This window comes from Apodemus sylvaticus, chromosome 4 (genome assembly GCF_947179515.1).
Source record: "Apodemus sylvaticus chromosome 4, mApoSyl1.1, whole genome shotgun sequence".
In the NCBI taxonomy this organism is placed as follows: domain Eukaryota; kingdom Metazoa; phylum Chordata; class Mammalia; order Rodentia; family Muridae; genus Apodemus; species Apodemus sylvaticus.
In genome coordinates, this window is record NC_067475.1 from 162,681,301 (window position 1) to 162,694,004 (window position 12,704).

The 12,704-nt window shown below is 41.8% G+C and overlaps 1 long non-coding RNA gene across 1 annotated transcript; it reads left to right on the top strand.

Moving 5' to 3' along the window:
• The first annotated feature begins 3,362 nt into the window (after window positions 1-3,362).
• LOC127682429 (uncharacterized) lies at window positions 3,363-12,342 on the top strand. Its single transcript, XR_007977377.1, has 4 exons — window positions 3,363-4,114; window positions 10,778-10,901; window positions 11,125-11,254; window positions 11,848-12,342. It is a non-coding gene; the product is annotated as an uncharacterized LOC127682429 (long non-coding RNA).
• Window positions 12,343-12,704: the final 362 nt, after the last annotated feature.

Sequence of the window (12,704 nt, forward strand, 5' to 3'; positions counted from 1 at the left end):
AACTAGTCTCTTTACATTCATAAGACCTTTATGTGTTTCTAGTACCGTGCATTACAATTTGAAAGAAATTGGGAATTCTTTCTCATTGGTTTCCTTGTGGAATAAATTGTTAAAACCACAAATCTTAAAAAAAAAAAATCCTTCTTTTAGAGAAGCATTTACCAGAAGACAGATATATAGCACAGTAGAAAGGATCTAGAGTTTGGTTTTATCCAAGTTACTTTGGTTCCCTGTTTTGTTAGATATAAAACACTGGGATTATTTTATAAAAGACCCAGATGAGGCAAAACAGAGTCTGGGCATCTGGATTTCTTTTCTGGAATTAGTCTTTCTTGATTGTAATCATATGCTTACACCGTATATTGGGAAGCATAATTGTAGACACACATTTATACTTTATATATATATATATATATATATATATACACACACACACACACATATATGAGTTTTTCAAGCTTTCTAAGGCTTTTATTAGCTGTTATCTGTTTTCAGAAAATTTTGAGATTTAGTGATTTTTGTCAGTAGATCATGGGGCAACTTCCTGAACTTGTTTAGGCCTTGCTTCATTGTTTATAGTTAGTTTCTTAAGCACACCTTTGTACAACGTTGCTTTTTCTTTCTGGATTTTTTTTACATGGTATTGTTTTTTAAAAAAGATTTATTTATTTATGTATACGAGTACATTGTAGCTGTCTTCAGACACACCAGAAAAGGACATTTGATAACATTGCAGATGGTAGTGAGCCACCACGTGGTTGCTGGGATTTGAACTCAGGACCTCTGAAAGAGCAGTTGGTGCTCTTAACCACTGAGCCATCTCTCCAGCCCCTCTACATGGTATTTTAAAAAGATAAAAACTTGAGTTCTAGAAAGCAAGAAATGTGTAGCTGAAGGAAGTACACAGTACTAGTGGCATGTTGAACACTAAGTAAATACTTCCTGAACATCTGTCCAAATGAGAAAACCCTCAGATGTATATATTTAATAGTGTCTAAGGTCCTTTGTTGCTCAGTCTGGTGGGTGAGTCTGAGTTGGCTGATTGTTTAAACAGTCTGCATCGAGATTTTGGCCTTGGTAGGCACTTGTTCTTTGAAAGTAGCAAGGAGCCGATCTTCTTTTGTCTTGCTTTCCATCACTGTCTGTTCTTTGCCTCTTTTCAGCCACTGGATTTTATAATATTTAACAACCTTTTATACTTAAATCTCCTTCATTTCTAAATCTGAGCAGATGACCAGAAGCCAAATATTAGAGGAAATGTTTAAGTTCCACTTGCTATTGAAAATTGATGAAAGGAGATTTTCCTCTCCTTAGAAAAAGTGGCTATAATAACTTGATAATATATTCTTGTTTTAACGTCATGATGTACATTTTTGTATCTTAAGCACTTTGACCCCTTTGGCACTTGTGAAAATATTTGCTATTCATAAAACAACTAGATACTCTTTTATTAAGTTTGCAGCCAACCCTGTCGAGAAATTGTCTTCCAATGCCTTTCTTTTACTTTTCACGATATTCCATTCTCTGGGTCAATATTAGACATAGCATCAAAATTAAATGTACTAAGAGTCAGTTTAGAAGTTAGGCTCTGGACTGAGCAGACATGTACAGACATGTACGCAGAGACCACCTGAGTATAAGATTGTTTGGGACATGGCCCCCCAGGGCCCCACCTGTACCTAGGAGCTGTGCTGTGCTGCTACAGCCTTCTGTGCACCTAGTCTGCTTGGTCTTCTCATTTTGTCCTGGATTTGCTGGATATTTTAGGTCAGGAGCATTTTGCATTTTTCATTTTCTTTGACTATTGTATCAATACTTTCTATGGTATCTTCTGCATCTGAGATTCTCTCTTCCATCTCTTGTATTCTGTTGTTGATGCTTGTATCCATTACTCCTGACTTCTTTCCCAGGCTTTCTATGTCCCTAGTTGTTTCCCATTGTGATTTCGTTATTGCTTCTACCTCCTTCTTTAAATCCTGGATGACTTTGTTTAATTCCTTCACCTGTTTTGTTGTGTTTTCCCTTCATTCTTCAAGGGCTTCTCGCTGTTTACATGTGTTCTCTTGTATTTCTTTAAGGGAGTTATTTATGTCCTTCTTGAAGCCCTCCATGATGCCCTCCATCAGCATCATGACCTGTGATTTTAAATCCATATCTTGCTTTCCTGGTGTGTTGGATTATCCAGGACTTGCTGTTGTGGGAGAATTGGGTTCGGATGGTGCCATATTGCCTTGATTTCTGTTAGTAACGTTCGCACATTTGCCTTTTGCCATCAGGTTATCTCTGGCATTAGGTGGGCCTGCTGTCACTGGCAGGAGCTTACCCCTCCTGTGTGTGTGCCTGTAGGCCTATCTCAGCAACCTTGGGTGAGCTGCTTTTTCCTGGCACAAATTGCTGTGTTGCTGCAGAGTGCCTGGGTGCAGGTAGAGTCCTGGTATGGTGTGTCCCAAGTGATTCTCTACTCTGGGAGAACCTGTCTATCAATCTCTTCCACAGTCACAGAAGCAAAGATGACAGCCAAGACCCACTCTCTTGTCATTGTATTTGGATATGTAACTTTGTGGCCCCAATCAGCTCTGGATACAGGCTGTACATGAAGATCCTCTGCTCTACAGGGCTGGATTCACCTGTGCAGGCTGCCTCTTCCTAGCTGGCTGCTGGGTATATAGCTGGTTTCCTGCACTGCTTGGAGATCCTGAATCCAGATCTTATTGCACGGTGTACAAGCTTCAATGCCCTCAAGTCGGGTGACAGCTTTAAATATTTGAAATTTCCCAAGAGACATCCCAGAGGGGAATCTGGAGGTATGGTCAAAGATGACGAGATGCCCATTGGGTGATGGGGCTATGTTACTGAACAATTTGTACTGGTGTCCCCCCAAAAAATTCAACAACTGAAAGAACCCCGAACTGGGGAGTCAATTTACTCCCAAATTGAGACCTCACTCAAGTCTCCGGGTAAAGCAACACCCCAGAAATTCATAAGAGACTATTGTTGATGCAAGCACATGAGGTTTATTCAGGGAACCAGTGTACTGGGGCCGAGCTCATATCCCTGGCAAGGGCAGAGGAGTTCGATCCTGAGCAGCTGTAGTCAGGAGTTTTTAAAGGAAAAAACATAAAGAAAGGGGAGGTTAGGCAATGATTCAAGTCACAAGGAATGGGGAGGTAAGGTGGTAATTTATGACTCAGTGGAAGGTTACAGGTTATCTTGAGCAAACATTCTTGGGGCATTGTATAGTTAAACATTGAGCAAGGTGCCAGATGTCTCAAGAATGTGGTGAGCTAGTTCCTGGAACAGGTTAAAGGTTTCTCAGGCGGAGAGTAGAAAAACAAGTTGCTCTGTGCTAGGCTAGTTGCTAGGGCGTCTAAAAATATTGAGTTGGGATCTCTCACAACTAATATAAATGTATAGCCAGTGGAGACATACTGGGGCATCATGCAGATGCTAGAGGGCTGGTGAGTCCTGGATGCATGGATAAAAGCAGCCCATCTAGCAAACACACGAAGAGGTGTTTTCCTGAATTGGTACAGTTGAAAGACTAAGGCAGAGTCGTGAAGGAACACTTCACTAAAGCAGACACAAGAGAAAAGATGTTCTACTAAACCAAAAACATAAAAAGACCCATGACAAAAGATTATTTACTACTAACACTATGTGTTGATTTGCCTTATATTGCATGGTTGAGCTGCATTTGTCAGGACTCCCTGGACTCACACTTATTGTATACATGTGCTAAGACAAGACATATGGTGTGGCAAGACACTTGGAGGAAACGTAGTAGGTTGAGTGTACAAATAGGAGTCAGTGGAGTGATAGATGGATGCTGAACTAGGTTTGCTTAAAGAGCTAGCTGCGCAACCCTTGTGGGTCTTGCCTCCTTGCTGATCTATATTTCCCTGAGAGAGGCATAGCTGAGAACTCCTTTTGTTCCTGCTGATCAACCCTGCTGACACAAGCCAAGGCTGAGGTCTGACTGTCTCTGCAAGGTCATGTCACTGATGTTGCTACTGAAGTTGACTGCTGGTGTATCCATGAAGTGTTTGCGAGTGTATCAAACTGCTGCTGAATGAAAACCTGTGAACTAAAGTGCCGATTTCCAGCCAGGACAGATGTGAGTTGTTAAAAAAAATCAAAACTATTCTAAACAAGTCCACTTCTTCCTTACCCTTTCTTTTCTATTACCTCTGCTGAGTGGTGAGTTTTAAAGCATTTAAAAACCATCAGTAAAAATAAGGTTTTAAAAGATTAATGTTACAGAGTAGACATGACACAGGCCACTGATATTATGAAAGTGTTGGACTCTCTTCCTTCACTGGGCTTTAAAGAAACCAAAGAATAAGGGAGACACTAATAGGTTTCTGGAAATCCTCTAAAGTGTAAAGAGAATTGGGAAGAATCAATTTCAAAAAAATAAACAAGAAGATAGTTTTCAAAAGAGACAGAGCTCTTTAAGTTATCTTTAGAACAGGAAGCTATTGTTGAATGTGGCAATGGCAGACATGACAGGGCAGTCACAGATAGTGACTAGGTTTCTGGCTTTGACAACTGATAGGGAAAGGTATTGATGTGCTTCCTCAAGATAGAAATTGTTGAACTGGGCTGGAGAGATGGCTCAGCGGTTAAGAGCACTGACTGCTCTTCCGAAGGTCCTGAGTTCAAATCCCAGCAACCACATGGTGGCTCACAACCATCCGTAATGAGATCTGGTGCTCTCTTCTGGGGTGTCTGAAGACAGCTACAGTGTACTTACATATAATAAATAAATAAATCTTTAAAAAATAAATCTTAAAAAAAAAGAAATTGTTGAACTAAAGAGTGTGACTTAGGTTTCTGAGCTTAATCAGCGGATAGGACATATAAAGGAAGAGGCTGGTAGGTAAGGAGTGCTATACAGTAGGAAGCTCTGAAAAGACTGAATTAGAGATGGAAGTTTGAGAGTTGTCACCATTTGGGTGCCATTTAAAGCTTTGTAATAGGTGACATTCCTCTAGAGAAAGGCTTTAGCAGCAGAGGGAAGTTATAGAAATAGATTCTGGGGTATAAGTGATAGGCAAAGCAGGAGAATGTCAGAAAGTCAACAAAGGATATAGAATCTCATCAAAAGGTTTCCTTTTACAGTTCCCCTGCATCTTCTCAGACAAAAGATCTTACTTTCCTCCCTTGGTGCCATGACTACTCTGTCCCTGGTATAAACCCTCTCTCATCTACCATTAGAGAGTTCACTTTGCAATGTAATGGAACAATAAATGCATTGATTCTGTTAACACACATTCTGGTCACTAAGACCTGTTATAGGAATTCATATTTGGAGACCAATACGACTATTTTGGAACAGTTTCTACCCAGAGGCGTATTAGTCTCTCTTTCTTTCTTTCTTTCTTTCTTTCTTTCTTTCTTTCTTTCTTTCTTTCTTTCTTTCTTTCTTTCTTTCTTTCTTTCTTTCTTCCTTTCTTTCTTTCTTCTTTCTTTCTTTCTTTCTTTCTTTCTTCCTTCCTTCCTTCCTTCCTTCCTTCCTTCCTTCCTTCCTTTCTTTCTTTCTTTCTATCTTTCTTTCTTTTGGGGGGGTCATATGATTCATATTGGGTTTTTTTTATTTTCTATATTCTTTGTTTACATTCCAAATGATTTTCCCTTTCCCAGTTCCCCCCTCCCCAAAAGTCCCATAAGCCCTCTTCCCTCTGCCTGTTCTCTGATCTACCCCCTCCTACTTCTGTCTTGGTATTCCCTTACAATCCTGGATCAAGCCTTTCCAGGACCAGGGAACTCTCCTTCCATCTTCTTGGGAGTCATTTGATATGTGAATTGTGCCTTTGTTACTTGGAGCTTCTGATCATATGTGACAACATGCTGAATTTAAGCATATTAATCAGTAGAAGAAAAGAAACTAACCAGCATTCCCTCAGTAAAGATGAGTAAACAGGGAAGAGCCCAGCAACAAATCGCCGCCACAGGGCTTGGGAAATGTTCCATACAGAAGACCCAATCCCTGTTGCCGTTTAAGGGGGGCCCGAATCTTTCTGATCAAGACACAGCTAGTGGATTGTATGAGTGCACTGATGTGCTGGGACCAGGTCTTTCAGACATCGAATTGCTTGAAAATGGAGTGAAAAGCACTGGCGAAGACCATCTAAGGCAAAATACCAGCATGAGACCAGGTAGTCCAAAAGCTGTCATGGCTGTACTTTCCTGCTCTCCCTCTAGACTCCTCCACCTGCGCCTCTGCCACCTCTGGTGGTCGGCAGGCACTCTGGAGGCAGGCACTGACCAGGTGGCAAAGGTGAACAAGCTTAGCCAGGGATGGGGCTTGTGTTGGACTGCCTACTAATCGGTGTGCAAACTACTATGATGCAGTGACGGTAAAAAGCCTTGTGCAGAGTGCAGAGGTTGGAGGTGGGGAGGCCAGGTGGGAGCCTGAGTTGTCACCAGTCCACAGAGGGACAGCAGTAGCCCATTTCTCCTGCTTCGCTAGGGAGGTAGAGCACAAGCACTTGCATTAGGACCTGAATGATGGCTAAGTATGCCTAGAAGGGCAAAGCCAGAGGAAACTCTGGTGGAGGTCTTTAGCAGTCTTGACACGAAAATCAATTGTCCCACCGGGAGTGTAGGGGTTAAAAACTAATTGAACCATCTAGTAGCTGGTTCCCTATGAAGATTCCCTCACTATACCTATCACTCTCTGAATGGCAAAATAAATAAATAAATAAATAAATAAATAAATAAAATAAAAGCCCACCATTTTATCCTGTAAAGCAAATGATTAGAGGACTTGGGTCTGAAACTATGTTAGCCTATTCTCAAACCTTTAAGGAAGAAGCCCAGCTCAGTGGCAAAGATCCGGGCGTGGAATGCGAGTGCCTAGTGGGCCACTTTTGGTAAGCAGAACTGGCGCTGCGGGATGAACCGAACGCCAGGTTAAGGCGCCCGATGCCGACGCTCATCAGACCCCAGATAAGATGTTGGTTGATGTAGGCAGCAGGACGGTGGCCATGGAAGTCAGAATCTGCTAAGGAGTGTGTAACAACTCACCTGCCGAATCACCTAGCCCTGAAGAGTCAGAGGCATACCTGGCAGTTACCTGTAGCAGAAATGGGACAGGGTCTGCCAAGGTCCGAGCTTTGCTGCCCTCCCGTTGGAGGCAATGCTCTGATGAGCCTCTGGCTGTGGTAGCCTTGAAGTATAGGGTGCAGGCATGGGTGGAGCCAATGCTGGTGCAAATATTCATATGAGAAATTTAAAAGCCGAATTGAAGATAGTCTCCATGTGAACAGCAGTTAAACATGGGTCACATGGGTTCTGAAAGATGCGTGAGAGCTGTTCTGAAGGAACGGGCAATGGCCTCTGTTACCCTTGGCCAAGCAAAAGGGAATCACGTTCAGATCCCTGAACCCAGAGTGGTGGAGATGAACATTGTGAGGTGTCCAGTGTGGCAAAGCGACTGATCCCACAGAACGTGGCATGAACATCAGGGATATTTCCATTATTGTGAAGGGCTGCGTGGCACAAAGGGGAACCTAGGGGCAGGCAGGAGAAGATCCTCCAAACCCATCCTTTCTCTTTCCCTTTGCCATCACAGTCATGAGGAAGGGTTGGGTCAGGGTCTGAGACAGTCTTCCCCATTGGTTCTCTCCCCCTTTTCCTGCCATATTTTTCTCCAAGGTACCTTGCTTGGCCAGTGACTTAGAACTGGTAAAACCAGAGGAATCTGATTAATTAAAACAAAGCATCACACAGGCCTGTGACAGATATTGACACTGTGATTACTGCCCAGTGCTCTAAATGTCAAGATAAAGAAATTCACTGAAGTGCAGGAAAATGGCCAGAGTGAGTATGACACTCTTAATGTAGTCAAATGCCTCATCATCTAATTAGTGACATGGAAAATGTATGAACAAGATTTCATCTGTCCATACATTAAAAATTACTTGATCTTTATTTTAATACATATACAGTGAAAGCAGGGCCTCATGATGCTTCTGGTTTTGAGCAGGATGTGTTAGAAAAGTTACCAAAGTATTATAGGAACCTTGAGTTCAGACATTTGGTGTGTGTGCATAGCTGAGGAGCTAATAGGGCAAAGCTACCATCTGGGGGATTATGACTGAATGCCTCCAAGTCAGATTCCCACCCAGGCAGAAAGATACGGCAGTGCTAAAGAAGCCTCTGTTGGCCCCAGAGAGCCAAGCTGCTGTCCCATCTGTTCCGGCCAGCAGTCTCTTTGCACTCCCACATGTCAGACAGGGTCCCCGCCCTGCATCTAGATTGGGGTCTGATGCAGAGAGACATTGTTCCTGAGAAACCTGGTGCAGCAAGAATGGAGGGCCACCCTCCTGCCTGTCACGCTAATGCATATTCATGTGGAACCTGGCACTAAGCTATTCATAGCTGTCCTGCTTCTGGGTTGGGATTTTATACATAGCAGAGCAGCACCCTTGTGATCTATTGAAATTCAGCCCTCAGTACAAGGCTTTGTTTCTGAGAGCTCCTATAGATGCTCATGGTTGATGACAGGTAGCATGTAGCCCTTTCTGATCCCAACCCAGTGGTGTAGTATCATCATACCACATCACCAGGTAAGCAGTGGCAATGGGGTCTCCCTTTCTGGTCTTCTCTAGCTACCAATACTGCTTCCCCTGCTCCTCCTTCAGAGGAACCATGTGGACTGTTTCCTGTGGCTGCCACTTCTGCTATCCACTGGTCTTGTACAAGCATGTTTGAGTTTAGCGGTGGTAGGGGAGTTGTAGGTAGAGCTGAGTGTCGTTTATCACTCCTATCCTACCATAACCAAGAGCATCCTTTCAGAGGTGCAGGCAAGGGAGAAGGTGAGGGAAAAAACCTATGTCTCTCTGGTGTCCAGCCCTCACACCTCGCTTGAGGTTTCTCTTTGTCCTGGAGGGATGGATAGCTAGTTCCTTCAAGCTGGGAATAACACAGTGTCTTGTGGGCAGAGGTGCTAGTCTGCTCATGGAAGGACCTGGTCCTCGTGTTTCTTGTGCCCCAACCCATCTCCGTATTTCATCCTGGGGCACTGGAGAATTGTGGGAACCTTAGCTTCCTAGGCTTGGTGTCCATCTAGATGGGATGTGCGGATCTCTGGCAGCAGGCACTTTCTCCACTCTCTATATTCTCTCAAAGCGTGATGACAATATGGGACATGTTGGGTAGGGGAAAGGCAGTGAGAGGCACTCGGTCTCCCTACCCCCACCCCTGCCTCCTTCTGTCTTGTATGTTGCTATGTTGATCAGATTTCTGCCCATCTAGATCATAATTTCCTCCACCCCAGGTCTACCAGATATCAAATCTGGACTTTTTTTTTCTTAATTTAAATGAGGTTTAAGTTAGCCATTTTCCTTAACTTTTCTTTTCCTAAGAGGATTGTCAACTAGTTGCCTGGTTGTTGTCTATGTCACTCTTGGTCTCTAGCATTAGGGCAATGGTGAAGTTAGTATTCTGTTCTCCATGTCACCTTGATTCCTAGTTGACAAGTTGTCCTTTTTATTAAAACCAAAATTTGTTTCTAGTACAATACTCAAGATACAACAGTGAATAATAAGATGGACCAATTTTTTTTTTTAGAAAAGTGGACCGATTTTTAATATTTAATGATTATTTATTAACAATTAGAAAATACAACCATTAACCTTTATTTTGTTCCTTCTTTATTTAATAATAAAAACCATAATGAGTTCAAGCAGTTTACTGGCTGTTTTCTTTTTTTTTTAATTCTTTATTAAATTATGAGGGTGTTGACCAGGTATCCCTGTCTTACTCAACAGGATAAATTGTATTAATGAGTGTTAAAGTAAGATGGGCCAGCTTTAATTTTTAAAGTCGTTACTTTCTTATTACAATAAAAAGTGGAAAAAAATAGATCTTTTCATCTCTCTCTCACTATGTCTCTCTGTCTCTGTCTCTCTCTCTCTTCGTTTTAGATGATTGTGTGCTTTTTAAAAAGATTTTTAATATCAGAAGAAAAATAAAATATTGGGCTAGGTTTGTTTTGTTTCATTTCACTTTTTCTTTTGATTTTGCCTTAATAAACGTAAGGAGGTTGACCACTCTCTCCAGCCTTCCTTGTTTTCGAGGGGCCATTATGAGTCGTTGTTAGCCTTCTTATGCTCTCTCCTTTTCCTCTCTTCTTTATCTGTCTGTCTCTGTCTGTCTCTGTTTATATGTCTATCTGTCTTGTCTATCAGCTATGTTTTAGTGTTTTTATTATGTAGACTTGGATCTCTTGGTTAATTTTATTTAATCCTCCTGTGAGGGTTGTGCTATAGATCACCCACAAGCACACACAATTTTAAATTTTAATTATTATAATAAAAGGAGATTGACAAGTATCTTTTGTTGGTGGTGGTGGTGAAGATGATGGTGGCAGATGTTGCTGCAGTGGCAGCTCTCTTTTTCTTTTTTCTTCCTATGAAAAGAAAAAAGAAAATATTCGGCTATTTCTATCGTTCCTCCAGCTTTCTTGTCTTGTTTGTTTATGTTTAATCCTCCAGTGATGGTAGTCCTGTGTGCATGTGTGAGCATACACGCACACACACACACACACACACACACACACACACAGACATTCACTACACAACACCCAGGGATGGGGGGCAGTCATGGAGAAGGAAGAACTCATTAGGAAGCATTGGCTTAGACATGTGAGAAAGGTAATAGTGAACCAGAGACTTAGAATGTCAAGCTATTATATTCCTTAAAACTTATAATAACTGTTCTAACAAAAAAATATTGAGTTTTTTCTCCATCTGTTTCTTTTTTACTCCAGAGATCATGCTGACCCAGAAAGTGGAGATCTGATTGCTGAGATTAAAGGCTTGAGCCACCATGATTATCTGTAATAAAGTGAGGTGTTAGAGCCTGTGGCTTAGTGAAGTGAACAACGGGGCTGGGTGAGTATGGACTCAGAGATGACCAACTCTGTGTGTGTGCTATACTCAGTTCTCTCCTTCCAGCCAGGGATGAGTCTTAGGCTCACAGATTTGTGAATGTGAGCTTGCTTTGTTGCATCCAACATAACATGTTTTCTGGTTTGTTTTTTCCTGCATGCTGGCTTCCTTGGTGTGGTTTCCCTTTCTATTTGTGCTCGATTCCTAACCTGCTCTGGGGAATCAGAAGCAAGGTCAGAGTCCAAGTCTTTTTGATAAAGAACCAGGAATACATACCAGCACATCTGGGCTGACTATCCTTCTTCCCAAGGGATGGATCAATCTCAGAGAAGATGGTCCTTCCTCCTGATCTACAGGTAGTACCCTAAATATGGTGCAGCCCATTTTCCTTCTTGCATTGTACACTCAATAAAATTAAGTAAATTAAAGAATGAACTTTCCAGTTATATATTTGTTCAAGCTAGTTAAGGTCTCCCTCAACACCTATACCTGCCACACACACCTAACTACATCTCCCTGTATGTGTGAGGGGGGTTGCATGTCTGTTGGTCTGCAAACTATTTGAGAAATCTTGGTGACTACAGTGGCTATGAGAAGGGTGTCAGTTGGCCTGGGAATGGAAGAGCAGCCAGTGCTCTTAAATTCTGAGCTATGTCTTTCCAGTGGACAGTTTTCTACATGAAATCAGTCACAATTTTAGTGTGAATGTTTTACAACTCATTGTCCTTTAATGTATGTAAGACTAACTAGTTTTCTTAACCTTGATAGTCAAACTAGGACAGACTTGCACACTACCTAGCTATTGGGGAGATAATTGATATGCAGAAAAGGAACTTGTCTAGTCAGTAAAGTGTTGCTGGTTTTTTTTGGGGGGGGTTAATAATAGAAATTGTATTTTGTCTATATATTTTATTACAAGTTCTTGTTTTGATTCTCATTTTATTTCAAGGTTACTCTCTAGATCAGTAGAGCCTCCTTACAAGTCACCACATGTAAATTGGATTTACATCCCTATCATCTAGAGGATAGCAAGCACAGAGAACAGCAAAGACAAAAAAGAAAGGACAAAGAACTCAGAGGGTGACACATTAATCACTTTGTGTCATTTTTTTCCTGTTTTACCTTGACTCTGACATCTAACAAAAAGAGAACATCAAGAAGAAGAAAATGAAAGAAACAAACCTCTTTGGAGCCCTGGTGTTGTCGTCAAGTCGAATTTTTAAAGGACAGAGAGGAGTTGTGAAAATCAGCTTGCTCAGTGGAAGTCCGCAGTGTTATATAATCAGTACCATTGTGCTTTATCTTACAGAAAGTTAAACATGGCCTGTGGTCACACAGTTACTGAAGAATTGAACTGTAACCTATAATTCTCATTCTCTCTCTCTCTCTCTCTCTCTCTCTCTCTCTCTCTCTCTCTCATGAATAAAATTTGAAATTAAACTACGTGTACAATGAAAGAAAGTGTGGTGCTGTGTGTCTTTAATCACATGACACAGTAGATGGAGACAGGCAGAGCTCTATGACCTGGAGGCAGGCCTGATCTAGGTACTGGTCTCAAGGGCTAAGCACCCTCAACTAATGAAATGACGAGAAAAATAAATAGATATAATTAACCTTGAATTAAGGAAACAAGTAAAGAAACAAGGTAAGGCAATACTGGGTAGCCTGGCTTGGAGAGAGAGAGGGAGAGGAAGGGGGCAGAGGGAGCTAGAGAGAAGTGATGATGATAATCAGAGTGGTTAGAGGGACTGACCTTGTCTTCTCTGCCTTCAAAGGCTCATGCCATCATCCACAAGCCAGCCTTCT